The 13,752-nt window shown below is 39.7% G+C and overlaps 1 protein-coding gene across 1 annotated transcript in view; it reads left to right on the forward strand.

Annotated features, from left to right (window-relative positions):
• Positions 1-282: 282 nt before the first annotated feature.
• The window catches only part of UNC13C (unc-13 homolog C), a 691,503-nt gene continuing 678,033 nt past the window's right edge, over positions 283-13,752 (forward strand). Inside the window, exon 1 of the mRNA XM_055436715.2 lies at positions 283-351. The gene's annotated coding sequence lies outside the window, so the exon portion shown is untranslated. The remainder of the gene's footprint in view (positions 352-13,752) is intronic.

Raw genomic sequence — 13,752 nt, forward strand, 5'->3', positions numbered from 1 at the left:
ATTGTTTTGAGTTTTTACTTTCTGACTGTTATCAAGTCCTAAGTGAAGGCTCCAGACCGAGTTAGGGGGCCAGATAAACACAGGATACAACCAGAGACTGAATCTTAGTGTAATTTTATGGGAGGGAGGAAGGCTTACCATCATTTGTGAGCAGGGGCTTTTGAAAACTTGAATTTGGAGAAGCATTGTATATTGTTATGTCTGTGGTTATTTGAGATACAAAAAAATTTTGTATTTCCTTTGTAATTTCTTCCTATTTTCTTATTTCAATTACAGCAGCACCTAGGCTTGCCATAGTTCAAGTTACCAACTGCTTCTTGGGCGATGATTTATTCCCAGATGCTCTTTGAGGTAAGAGCTGGCTGATGCTAAGCATGTTTTAGTTTTAAACTAAAGAGACTTTCCATGTATAATTTAGTATTCCATAATACAAAATATAAGAAACTTTTAAAGAACTGAACTTGTTATGTTAAATTCTTTATTGGTACCATACATTGCCAATCATTATACAGAATGTGCTCTATTTTTGCCGAAAAAGTTGAAAGATGTCTTGCTCTTAGGTAGTTTAAAATAATTTCATTATAGATTTACTTTAAAAGTACCCTGTGATATAGGATAAGGATGAAATTTCAGCTCTATTTATAAGACACTAATTTTAACTTTACTTTTAAGTGCCACACCCATTTTGCTTCCATGCTCTAAAGCATAAATAATTGACTTTCACCCAAGAGTTAAAATCAAATGAAGTTCCACTGAATGAGAAGAATTGCACTGGACCTAACATTCTCAAAGGAGGAGGTAGGGAGGATATTAATTATGTAAGTATCTAAGTTTTGGTCTGTTGGCACATTGGGCAGCATTCATTAAAATTTAAAATTCTCAGTTTTACTACAGAATAAGGACACATCTAGAGTTATGTATAATCAGTGAGGTGAGAAGAACAGCTGAGAAGTCTTATCAGTAGTTAAGTGCAAAAGTCTGTGGTGAGGATTACGTGAACATTTGTTTATGTATGTTCTTTAATGTGTAGAGTACAGTGAGGCGAAATTTTACTACCTCCACGGAAATGTTTAATTTTTTGTGGATTTTTGTTTTCTAAAAAAGGTAATGACCTTAAGTGAACATGAATGAGGGACTGAACCAAGGCAGTTAAGTTCTGGAATGAAAGGCAGCCTGGCAAATGAGAGAAATAGTCAAATTTAGGACCATAAAACTTAGAACCAGATAGAAGTTTGGAGCAATTAAATAGAAGGATTAAAGATGAACCTAGAGTTCTAGTCCATATACCTAAGAGAATGTTGGTTTTGCTAATCAGTATTGTATGAGAAATTTAGAGAACTTTGTATTTCATGAATGAAGACAAATTTGAATATATTGAGTACTGAATTCAAATACTGAATGGGAGATGTTAATAGTTATTCAGACCAAACTGAATGGAATTAGCAAATAGGAATTAATGCAAAGATGAGAAGCTAGGTGCAGACATACTGATTTGGAGAAAAGGGAGTAAAAGAAGTCTGAAAAGAGGATGAGAGGCCAGCAAAGGACCTTGTTAAGGCCTCTTTGTAAGGAAGAACTCTGACACTTACCTATGCTGGTGTCTCATCATCTCTTAGACAAAACTCATTGTGGCTCCAGACCCAGGCCTAGAGAATAATCAGAAACCGAGGATCTGCTTCTTCTGTGGCCCTGTGGTCTCTTATTTCTGCTTTTGACACCCTGTGTTCATGCTTTTCTTTTTCTTCAGTATGTTTTCACTGCTCAGTTTTTCCAAAGATCAAAAGTTGATTACTCAGGTCACAACATTGTCACTTTCTTGTTGAAATGTCTGAAAGGATCTGACAAAATCTCCATGTTCCAACTCCCAGTTCCCAAGATATAAAAACTAATTGGCCCAGTTTCCATCATGTAACCACTCTGGCCAAAATAACCACGTCCAGAGAGAGGCTATGTTGTCATGGAGGTGTAGAGAATGACGGAAAAAAGGCTGAGTGGTTATTGGTTTCAGATGCAGCAGATAGGTTAGGGAATATTAAGGTTTGGTCCAAATGTGCCCAATTAAAGAGAAATTTTAATAGAGTTCTGAGGCTGAAATTGGGACAGCAAGAGTTTGAAGAAGACTGACTCATGAGGAAGTAAAGATCAGGACTCCTCTGAGTTAGGTGAAAGGTGCAGTAGCCTGAGGAGGTAACAACATTGAAGGAAAGCTGAAGTCTCTTTTGTTTGTTTTTTATTTACAATCAGGTAGGATATAAACACGCTTATTGCTTAGGTTGAATAAACCCAGTAGAGAGAAAGAGAATTAAGATAGAAGCCAGGGAAGAGATAATTGCTGGAGCGTGATTCTAGAGGTGGTGAGAGATAATGCAATCAGGAGCACAGGAGATGTGACCTTTGGAAAGAACACATTCTCATAGCCACAAGATGTGCAGTGAACATACAACGCTGAAATAAATCTCTCTCCGAATACTTATTGTAATTGTTCCAATTGGGTGACATTAAACCTGTGGATAACTTCAGTCTGTCTTCAGTCAAGGAGGCATTCTGTGTCTGCTAGATTTCCAAGCAGGTATGAGAATCGAGGTCTGGCCTTTGTGATGAGACTGGATGTCAAAGAACCTTTTCTTCCCTAAACAGGATGTCTTTCTGTTTATACATTTATGTCTTTGAGTACACAGCCCAACTGCCTTTTTCAACATTGCATGCTCTAACTGGGGCAACTAAAAAAAATGCTAATTTTCATACTAAAATCAATTAAACAGGTTTTCACCATTCCAGGAAATTGACTCTCAAGTGTAATTTCCATCATCAAAGTACCTGCTATATTTTTTCCTAGAATGAGATTTGTAAGCAGTGAAATACATAGATTTCAGGTTTATAATTTGGACTTCCCAGGTGGCGCTAGTAGTACAGTGGTATAGAATCTGCCTGCAATGCAGGAGATGTAGGAGACACATGTTCAATTCTTTGGTGGGAAGATCCCCTGGAATAGGAAATGGTAACCTGCTCCAATATGCCAGCAAATTTGGAAAACTCAGCAATGGCCACAGGACTGGAAAAGGTCAGTCTTCATTCCAATCCCAAAGAAAGGCAATGCCAAAGAATGCTCAAACTACCGCACAATTGCACTCATTTCACACGCTAGTAAAGTCATGCTCAAAATTCTCCAAGCTAGGCTTCAGCAATATGTGAATCATGAACTTCCAAATGTTCAAGCAGGTTTTAGAAAAGGCAGAGGAACCAGAGATCAAATTGCCAACATCCACTGGATTATGGAGAAAGCAAGAGAGTTCCAGAAAAACGTCTATTTCTGCTTCATTGACTATGCCAAGGCCTTTGATTGTGTGGATCACAATAAACTGTGGAAAATTCTGAAAGAGATGGGAATACCAGACCACCTGACCTGCCTCTTGAGAAACCTGTATGCAGGTCAGGAAGCAATGGTCAGAACTGTACAGGGAACAACAGACTGGTTCCAAATAGGAAAGGGAGTATGTCAAAGTTGTATATTGTCACCTTGCTTATTTAACTTATATGCAGGGTACATCATGAGGAACGCTGGGCTGGAAGAAGCACAAGCTGGAATCAAGATTGCTGGGAGAAATATCAATAACCTCAGATATGCAGATGACACCACCCTTAGGGCAGAAAGTGAAGACGAACTCAAAGGCCTCTTGATGAAAGTGAAAGAGGAGAGTGAAAAGATTGGCTTGAAGCTCAACATTCAGAAAACAAAGATCATGACATCTGGTCCCATCACTTCTTGGGAAATAGATGGGGAAACAGTGGAAACCATGTCAGACTTTATTTTTTTGGGCTCCAAAATCACTGCGGATGCTGATTGCAGCCATGAAATTAAAAGACTCTTGCTCCTTGGAAGGAAAGTTATGACCAGCCTAGATAGCAAATTAAAGAGCAAGGACATTACCTTGCCAACCAAGGTCCTATGGTTTTTCCCGTGGTCATGTATGGATGTGAGAGTTGGACTGTGAGGAAGGCTGATCGCTGAAGAATTGATGCTTTTGAACTGTGGTGTTGGAGAAGGCTCTTGAGAGTCCCTTGGACTGCAAGGAGATCCAACCAGTCCATTCTAGAGGCGATCAATCCTGGGTGTTCATTGGAAGGACTTATGCTAAAGCTGAAGCTCCAATACTTTGGCCACCTCATGTGACGAGTTGACTCACTAGAAAAGACTCTGATGCTGGGAGCAATTGGGGGTAGGAGGAGACGGGGAAGAGAGAGAATGAGGTGGCTGGATGGCATCACCGACTCGATGGACATGAGTTTGAGTGAAGTCCGGGAGTTGGTGATGGACAGGGAGGCCTGGCATGCTGTGGTTCATGGGGTCGCTAAGAGTCGGACACGACTGAGCGACTGAACTGAACTGAACTGAAATGAATCTGCTCCAGCATTCTTGCCTGGAAAATTCCATGGGCAGAGGAGCCTGGCAGGCTACAGTCTATGGGGCTGCAAAGAGTTAGACATGAATGAGCAACAAAACACACACACATACAAAAAAATGAACATACATACTATCACAAGTAAGAGACAGAACATTTCCATCACCCCAAAAGTTTTATTATGTCACTTTCAAGTCAATTCCCATGCTTCACAGGCAACAACTTTTCAGATTTATGTTATCATAGATTAGTCTTGCTTTGAACTTAATATGAATGGAATCAGAGAGCATTTACTCTTTTGTGTCTGACTTCCTTGCTCATCATGTTTTAAGATTAGTATGTAATAATGGTTCATTTTTTATTGTTGTTTAGTGCTCCACTGTTCAATATACTTTCTCCTTCTGATGGATATTTTCCCACCTTTTGGCCATAATTAATAAGGCTGCACAGAAATTATTATACAAGTTAGTTTGAAAAAATATATCTTAATTTCTCCTGCATAAATACTTAGGAATGTAATTGCTGGACCTTAGTATAAGTGTCTGTTTAAGTCTACCAGAAACTACCAGATAGTTCTTAAAGTGATTATTTTCTTTAACATTGTCTTCTTTAATGCATAAAAATTCTAGATACTTTTCATCTTCTCTTGAATTTGATATGTAACCAGTCTTTTAAAATTTTATCCATTCTCATCTGTATGAAATGGTATCTCATTTTTAGTTTTTAATTTGCATTTCCTAATATTTAATGTTATAGAACACATTCCCTTACACCTATTGGCCAGCTTTCTTGCCTAGAGAATCCCATGGACAGAGGAACCTGGTGGGCTACAGTCCATAGGGTCACAAAGAGTCGGACATAATTGAAGCAACTTAGCATGCATGCACAAATTGACCAGTTAGAAATCAGTTTGAAATCATCACTGATTAGTAACCCTTTGTGTTGCTTTTAAGGATATGGTCTTGCCATTATAGATCAAAAGCAATAAAATGAGCAAAATAAGCTAGCAAGTACCTAATCATCAATAAAGAATTGTTTGTGAACAGAGTTTTTTACTGAGACACCCAAGGTGCAGAGCTCTTTCAGTTCAGTTCAGTCCGGTTCAGTCGCTCAGTCATGTCCGACTCTTTGCAACCCCATGAATCACAGCGCGCCAGGCCTCCCTGTCCATCACCAACTCCCGGAGTACACTCAAACTCATGTCCATCGAGTCGGTGATGCCATCCAGCCATCTCATTCTCTGTCATCGCCATCTCCTCCCACCCCCAATCCTTCCTAGCATCAGAGTCTTTTCCAGTGAGTCAACTCGACGCATGAGGTGGCCAAAGTATTGGAGTTTCAGCTTTAGCATCAGTCCTTCCAATGAGCACCCAGGATTGATCTCCTTTTTGGATCTCCTTGCAGTCCAAGGGACTCTCAAGAGTCTTCTCCAGCAGAGCTCTTTATATTTCATTAATTAGACATGTGGACATCTAATCAATGTACCAATTTGCCAGCAATACTCATACTTTTTTGTTATATTCAGTATAATTTTAGCATGAGGCATATTTGTGGCTGAAATATTTAATTGTATAAGCAACTCTTGCAGAAATACAATAATATCTTATAAATTTGAACCTTGCTTTTTTAGAATGTGTAATAATTACTTCAGCCAGGAGGGTATTAAGTTTGTATTAAGAACAGGATAAATCTGTTTCCCTGCCACCTTACTAACATTTAGGTCAAATTCTGTTTATGGTTGAACAGATTAGTAATAGTTCATAAAATATTGGTACTTTTTATTGCTTTTTTCCCAATAAAAATTAAACAACTATTGAATATTGGGTACCGAGGTTATATTACCTCATACTATTGCAATAATACATGTAACAGAGTGTACTGTAGTATATAAGTGGTGTTCATGACACAGATGAAGGGGCACATTAATTCCTACCTGGCTCATCAGAGAGACTTTTGCAGAGTGGTACTGCTTGACCTGGACCTAGAATCCAACTTGCCAAGTAGGGAATTTAAGATACTCTGGCTGTCTTCATGAGTTTTGGCTTATAGACCATTTTGTTAGAGTAAGGGAGGGAATGATAAGGAAGAAAGTGGATATTAATGAAACCAGACACTATGCCCCACCAAAAACTGTGACAGATGTGTTCCCTCTCATTATCACATCATCTCACACATCTTGCAAACACCCCTAGGACATAGATAGTATAATTCCTGGTTTATAAGCAAGGAATGTGAAATCTCTGTGGTCCCAATCCCAGTTTCAGAAATGTTAAAATATGTTTGTCTTAAAATCAATAAAATACAATAAAATCATTATTATAGGTTTTTATCCACTCCTTTAGGGTATGTAACATTTTAAAAGAAATAACTTTTAACTATATATAACTACTCATTTTTATCTTCCTCACAAGGCTTCAGAACTGGTATGATTCTTACTCTTTCCTGAAAAACATCGGGCAGTTTGCTCTAGTCTAAATGGATGCAATGGAGAAGGCAATGGCACCCCACTCCAGTACTCTTGCCTGGAGAATCCCATGGATGGAGGAGCCTGGTAGGCTGCAGTCCATGGGGTTGCTAAGAGTCGGACACGACTGAGTGACTTCTCTTTCACTTTTCACTTTCATGCACTGGAGAAGGAAATGGCAACCTACTCCAGTATTCTTGCCTGGAGAATCCCAGGGACAGAGGAGCCTGTTGGGCTGCCATCTATGGGGTCGCACAGAGTTGGACACTACTGACGCGACTTAGCAGCAGCAGCAAATGGATGCAAAGAGGAGCCGTGTTACATCAAGTTCAGTTCAGTTCAGTTCAGTTGGTCAGTCATGTCCGACTCTTTGCGACCCCATAACTCTCCTTTCTGTCTTACAGTCAGGAAGGGCATGGAGATAGAGGAAAGATCTGCTCAGATCACAAGCTTATTGTTATTTATTAAAAACATAAATAATATCTAACATTTTTGAGTACTTCTGTGGTTCCAGGCACTCCTCTCATGACCTCTTATTTAATCCTTACAGCAATATGAAGGAGTTGGTACTGTTATTATCTCATTTGTCAGACGAGGAAACTTAGGAACAGGGAGGTTAAGCAGTTTGCTCACTGTATACAGAGAGCCAGGATTCACAGTAGACCATCTGATCTGGCTTAAGCCTCCATACCATGCCCCTCCCCTAATGTAACAAATAGTATATGTTGGAGCTCAGCTGGGCACCAAATGGAATATGCCTTCTATTCACCAAAGATGGACGTGCTCCCTGATAGAACTGCGGTCATCTTATGTGAACAGTGTGCTGTATATGGTTTAGGAGCCACACTTATATTTAAATTAGACTCCCATCACTTGAGTAAGTCATAAGTAACTTACTTAGGGTCTCTGAGTCTCAGTTTTCTTATTTTTAGAATGTGTGTGCTTAGTTGTTCAGTTGTGTCAGACTGTTTGCTACCCCATGGACTGCAGCCTGCCAAGCTCCTCTGTCCATGGGGATTCTCTAGGCAAGAACATTGGGGTGGGTTGCCATGTCCTTCTCCAGGGGATCTTCCCAACCTACGGATTAAACCCAAGTCTCCTGCATTCCAGGCAGATTCTTTACTGACTGAACCACCAGGGAAGCCTGTTTTTAGAATAATATTTTACCTTATGAGGGTTTAAGGATTAATCATTTTAAAATATTGAAGACAGAGTAATCATTTTCTATTAGGATGAAAACAGCAAAAAAGTGCTTGGGAAGCTCAGGTGGAGGCATGTGATTTGCTCTTGCAGGGACTTGGGCCCCTGCCTTATCACAGGTCACTAGCCTGGTAATGTGTTCCAAGCAACCTATTAGGACAGAGACATGGGAAACATTAGAATTAGTGGCAGGATGGTGTTTTTCCTCAGTGACCTTCCTTTATACACCTTATGTGTCTAGTAAGAATTCCAATACATGATGAAAGTGCTCCTAAGATTTTCCTATAGAAAGTACTCTTAATATCAAAAGACTTTCTAGCTCCAGAAAATTACTGATGTTAACCATAGAGAATCAAGGTCAAAGTCAAATCACTTAAAGATGGATTTGGACTGCTGCTTCTGAGAATGTTGCCATGGTAGGAAGATGCCAAATCCTTGGATGGATTGCCTTAGAAGAAAGCAGTGCAGCACAGGCAGGAAAAGCAGTGAAGCTGGGCCAGGAGACCTGTATTTTTGTTCCAGCTCTGCTGTTTGAACTCAGGCAAGGGTCTTGACCCTTCTAGGTTTTCATGTTGTGCACAATTTGAGGATTAGTGCTGTTTGAACTGTACTCTCCAAGCCCTGGTACCTGTAGAGGGTCTCTATGGGCGGTAGCTAGTGTGGAAGCAGCAGGTAAAGTGAGCCTCCAGCACTGCTTTTTTAATTCAACCAAGGAGGCTTGGCTTTGATCAGTTATATTCATTGAGTTTCCTTGTCTGCTTTAATTGGGGAAATAAGAGGGGGTGGTGAAATCTGAGGATAAAATCCAGGTAAACTAAAGCAATATAGCTCTGAAATGACATCATTCTAAGTTGCTCATCTGTAGCCTGTGTACCTATGCTCTGCCTACTGTCCACATCAGTGGGCAGAAGTTATGAAGATTGGGAAAAAAAAATTGCAAAGACTTACTCTCCAGAGGAGTGTTCTGTAGCTGGGAACAGGGCCAGGCCATGGCCAAGACAGTCAGTGGGCCAGGCTTATTCAAGGCTGCCGAGTGGCTCATATCTGGCCTCTTCTACTACTTATCTCCTTTGATGTGAAATTCTCCCCAATCTCATGCTTTCCTGTGTTCTTTCTGCTTTTCCCTCCTGTTCTTGAGGAATGTATTCATAAACCTTTTATACCAAGACACCAAGTGACTTACATGCCTTAAAACCTAAGAGCCCCTTAGTGAGATTTGCATTTCAACAAGGACCAAATCTAAAATAAAAGTGACATAGCTTCTTGAGGCAAGAGTTCTTCAAATGTATTACATAGGCGACCACTTTTTTCCTTAGGGTTGGTTCTCATGGGAAGTAGAGCTTAGTGTTTATGAGAAAGGACTCTGAAGCCAATCAGTTTGGATTGCATTTCTACCTGTGTCGATTCCCAGCTGTGTGTCTTTGGGCCAGTTACTTGGGTTCTCAGTTTCTTCATCTGTAAAACAGGGATCAATAACATTACCCACTGCAGATATTATAAACAAACTTTAATGTAGTAATCTCTACAAAGGAGTCAACAGAGTATGGCATTTAATAAGCATTTTGAAAATGGAAAAAACATGTACAAGAGGTATTTGATAAATAGTTTAGAAGAATAATAAAAGACTAAAGATCATGATTCAGAATATATGAAAAGAGAAGATAACTAGTTAAAGAAACTATTAGGGAAACGATTAGTTCTTTATCTGTCTTTTAAATGATTGAGGCCAGATTAGCTGGAGGACCAGTATAATACAGATGATCTTGTTTACAAAGCAAAATTAGAGACACAGATGTAGAGAACAAACACATGGATACTAAGGGGAAAAGCGGGGAGGTGGGATGAATTGAGAGATTGAGATTGACAAATATACACTATTGTTCAGTTCAGTTCATTTCAGTTCATTTCAGTCGCTCAGTCGTGTCCGACTCCCCGCGACCCCATGAATCACAGCACGCCAGGCCTCCCTGTCCATCACCAACTCCCGGAGTACACCCAAACTCATGTCCACAGAGTCGGTGATGCCATCCAGCCATCTCATTCTCCGTCGTCCCCTTCTCCTCCTGCCCCCAACCTTTCCCAGCATCAGAGTCTTTTCCAGTGAGTCAACTCGTCGCATGAGGTGGCCAAAGTATTGCAGTTTCAGCTTTAGCATCAGTCCCTCCAATGAACATCCAGGATTGATCTCCTTTAGAATGGACTGGTTGGATCTCCTTGCAGTATAAGGGACTCTCAAGAGTCTTCTCAAACACCACAGTTCAAAAGCATCGATTCTTCGGCGATCAGCCTTCTTCACAGTCCAACTCTCACATCCATACATGACCACGGGAAAAACCATAGCCTTGACTAGATGGACCTTGGTTGGCAAAGTAATGTCTCTGCTTTTTAATATACTATCAAGGTTGGTCATAACTTTCCTTCCAAGGAGCAAGCGTCTTTTAATTTCATGGCTGTGTATAAAATAGATAGCTGAGAACCAACTGCATAGCACAGGGAACTCTACTCAATTTTCTGTGGTGACCTGAAGGGAAAGGAAATCCAAAAACAGGGGATATATGTATACATAAAGCTGATTTCACTTTGCTGTATTGTAGAAACTAACACAACATTATAAAGCAACTATACTCCAATAAAATTTTGAAAAAGAAAGAGACAGTGGAGGAATAAATTTGTGTATCTATGGCACTATGAAGAGGCCTAGAGTAGAGAGTATGAAATAATCTGTACCCAGAGAATAAGCCGGAAAGCTATATTTAAGGAAGATAAGATGGAAATTAGTTCAAGGGATGGTTTGGAATGGTAGATGATATTACTTTAGGAGGTCAGTAAGCTATCACAATATTAAATGTCTGGAGTAAGGAGAATGTACATTATATAGTGAAGGACCAAGTTTGGAGTCAGGAGACCCAGGCAATACTTTGGCATCTATGAAACTCACCATCCATACCCATACACTGTGGATAATATCCTCATAAGATCATCAAGAAGATTATGAGTTGATACACACAAAAGTATTTTGTAGATTCCAAAGTGATTATAGAATGATTGGTACTAGATATCACTGTGGACTTCTAAACCAAAGTGGCAGCAATGGAGGTGAGTAAAAAATTGTAGATGGGCTGTTGTTTGATTAAAAAAACTCACAAAATACCTTATTAGCTAGAATAAAGAGGATATGAATCATTTGGCATTCATTCTTGGAGAAATAGATCTTTCTATTTATTGCTGCTACTGCTGCTGCTAAGTCACTTCAGTCGTGTCCGACTCTGTGTGACCCCATAGACGGAAGCCCACCAGGCTCCCCCGTCCCTGGGATTCTATTTATTAAAAATGGTTTATTAGCTTCAGATAAACCTCTTAATCACTTTCTAGTTTGCTTATTTTTGTTGAAAAAATTTTCTATGTATTGGTTTCTTGTTTGTCTCTTAAGACAAAAAAAATGAATAGTTCTCAGGGACATCATTTCACATGCATTATTGCGTTTCAGCAATCTTCATTGTCATAGTCAGACATGTGACCATAAGTTACATATATATATATACAAATTTATTTTACTCCCTCATATAAAAAAGATATATGCGATAGTTCTATTTTTAGCTTTTTAAGGCATCTCCATATTGTTCTTCATAGTGGCCATATAAATTTATTAATCATTTCCTACCAACAGTGCAAAAATGTTCCCTTTTTCCCACACCCTCTCCAGCATTTTATTGTTTGTAGATTTTTTGGTGGCCGTTCTGACTGGTGTGAAGTGTTACCTCTTTATCGTTTTGATCTGCATTTCTCTAATGATTAGTGATGCTGAGCATCTTTTCATGTGCCTCCTGGTCATCTGTGTGCCTTCTTTGGCATAGGAAGCTCAGCTCAGTGCTCTGTGATGACCTAGATGGGTGAGATGGGGAGCAGGGAAGTCCAGGAGGGAGGGGATATATGTGTATGTATAGCTTGATTGTGACGTGATGTGATGTATAGCACAATGATTCACTTCATTGTGCAGCAGAAACTAATAAAATATTGTAAAGCAACTATACCACAATTTAAGAAATAAAAATAAACAAAAACAACAAAAGTGAAAGATGTATAAGACAGGTATAAATCCAATAAAGACATTCTAAGGGAGGCTTTTAAAAAACTGATCTTTTTATTTTCTTGTCACCTGCCTTGTCCCAGCTACACTGCTGTTCCCTCCCATCAGCTTGTGGCTAATGGTGTGACTAGCTTTCCCTTCCACCTCCAGCTACCCTGGCTTGTAACTTTGCCATGCTTTAAGGGTCCTGCTCATCGAGTTGTGTGGTCAGCACACAGGTCAGAGCTACTTTCCACTGGGCCTTCTGGCTCTGATGACCTGCCCCTGCACATGGTTAGGTTTTGCTCTGTCTCTGCAGCAGGCCCTCTTCCTTCCCACCTCATGGGAAGTATCTTCCAGCCAGCTGTTTTTCAAATCTACAAGAATTTACTGTTGAACAGATATTTGGTGAACTGTGTTCATATATTTCTCTTTGACTTATTCTTGGAAAAATGTCTTTTAAACCAGCAATCAGACAGCATAAGATATTTACTGCTGAGGTGCTGTAATGAGAAACAGAGGCTTGCTCTCTTCTGGTGGGAGATCAATGATCCTGCATGCTTAACAGGGTCCTGCCTGCTTAACACAAAGTCAATGCCAACAAAGGAGCAGTGAAGAGATTTCCCTATTGGGCTGGTATCACAGATTAAGCAGATAGTTATAAATACAAGATCAGAAACTCAAGTGGCAAGCCATGACGTTCCTAGGCCAAAGGTGGGAATTCAGTTCAGAGTCAGGGACTGAGAGAGAAGAATCACGCTGAAGTGGAGAAGGCAGAACTTGGGGAGGTGACCTGGTAGGGCCTCTTTCTCAGGTCATCCTCTTTCTCTTCTCTTTCCCTTGCAAGTTAGCATTCAGATACCCAGGTCACCTATTTTATTGCATTTGATAAGGAACTTAGAATTGTTTATTGATCTGAAAAGACTTTAACTTAATTTTGGTAATGATTTAGCAATAAATTGCTGACTGTTCAAAGGTTCATTAGCTCCTTTAGCCCACAAGGACACCTACTGTTGAGGTCATACTAAATAGCTTTTTTACAAAACGGAATTGTTAACACACTGGCAAAAAATATTTTAATCCCCATCAGACCCTAATATTCAGTTTGGAGTTGATACATTCTCAGTCCAAATCTGGAGCCCAGAGTCAGGACTGTGTTGCTTATTAATTGCATGTACTAAGTCAGGTTTCCTTGAAAACTCTAAACCTCAGCTTCCTTTTCTGGAAAATAATAATACTAATTTCACCCAATTATTATGGGATTAAAATGAAGTGAGGTAAATTTTAGAAAATTATATACACAGTGCTTGGCACATAGTAAGTAATATTATTACTAAAGTGTCTCATAACGTGTCTCATAACATAGTCTGGCATTTTAATCTCACTCAAAGATTTCCTGCCAAAAACTTTACATCGTACCCCCAAACATCATTACTGAAAATAATGTGCATGCATGCTAAGCCTCTTCAGTCATGTCTGACCTTGTGCAACTCTATGGACTGTATCCCGCCAGGATGCTCTGTCCATGGGATTCTCTAGGCAAGAATACTGGAGTGAGTTGCCTTTTTCTTCTCCAGGGTATCTTCCCGACACAGGGGTCAAACCTGCATCTCTTATCTCTC

The sequence above is a fragment of the Moschus berezovskii genome, chromosome 9 (assembly GCF_049115385.1).
Source record: "Moschus berezovskii isolate FMDL1 chromosome 9, NW_MosBer_1.0, whole genome shotgun sequence".
In the NCBI taxonomy this organism is placed as follows: Eukaryota; Metazoa; Chordata; class Mammalia; order Artiodactyla; family Moschidae; genus Moschus; species Moschus berezovskii.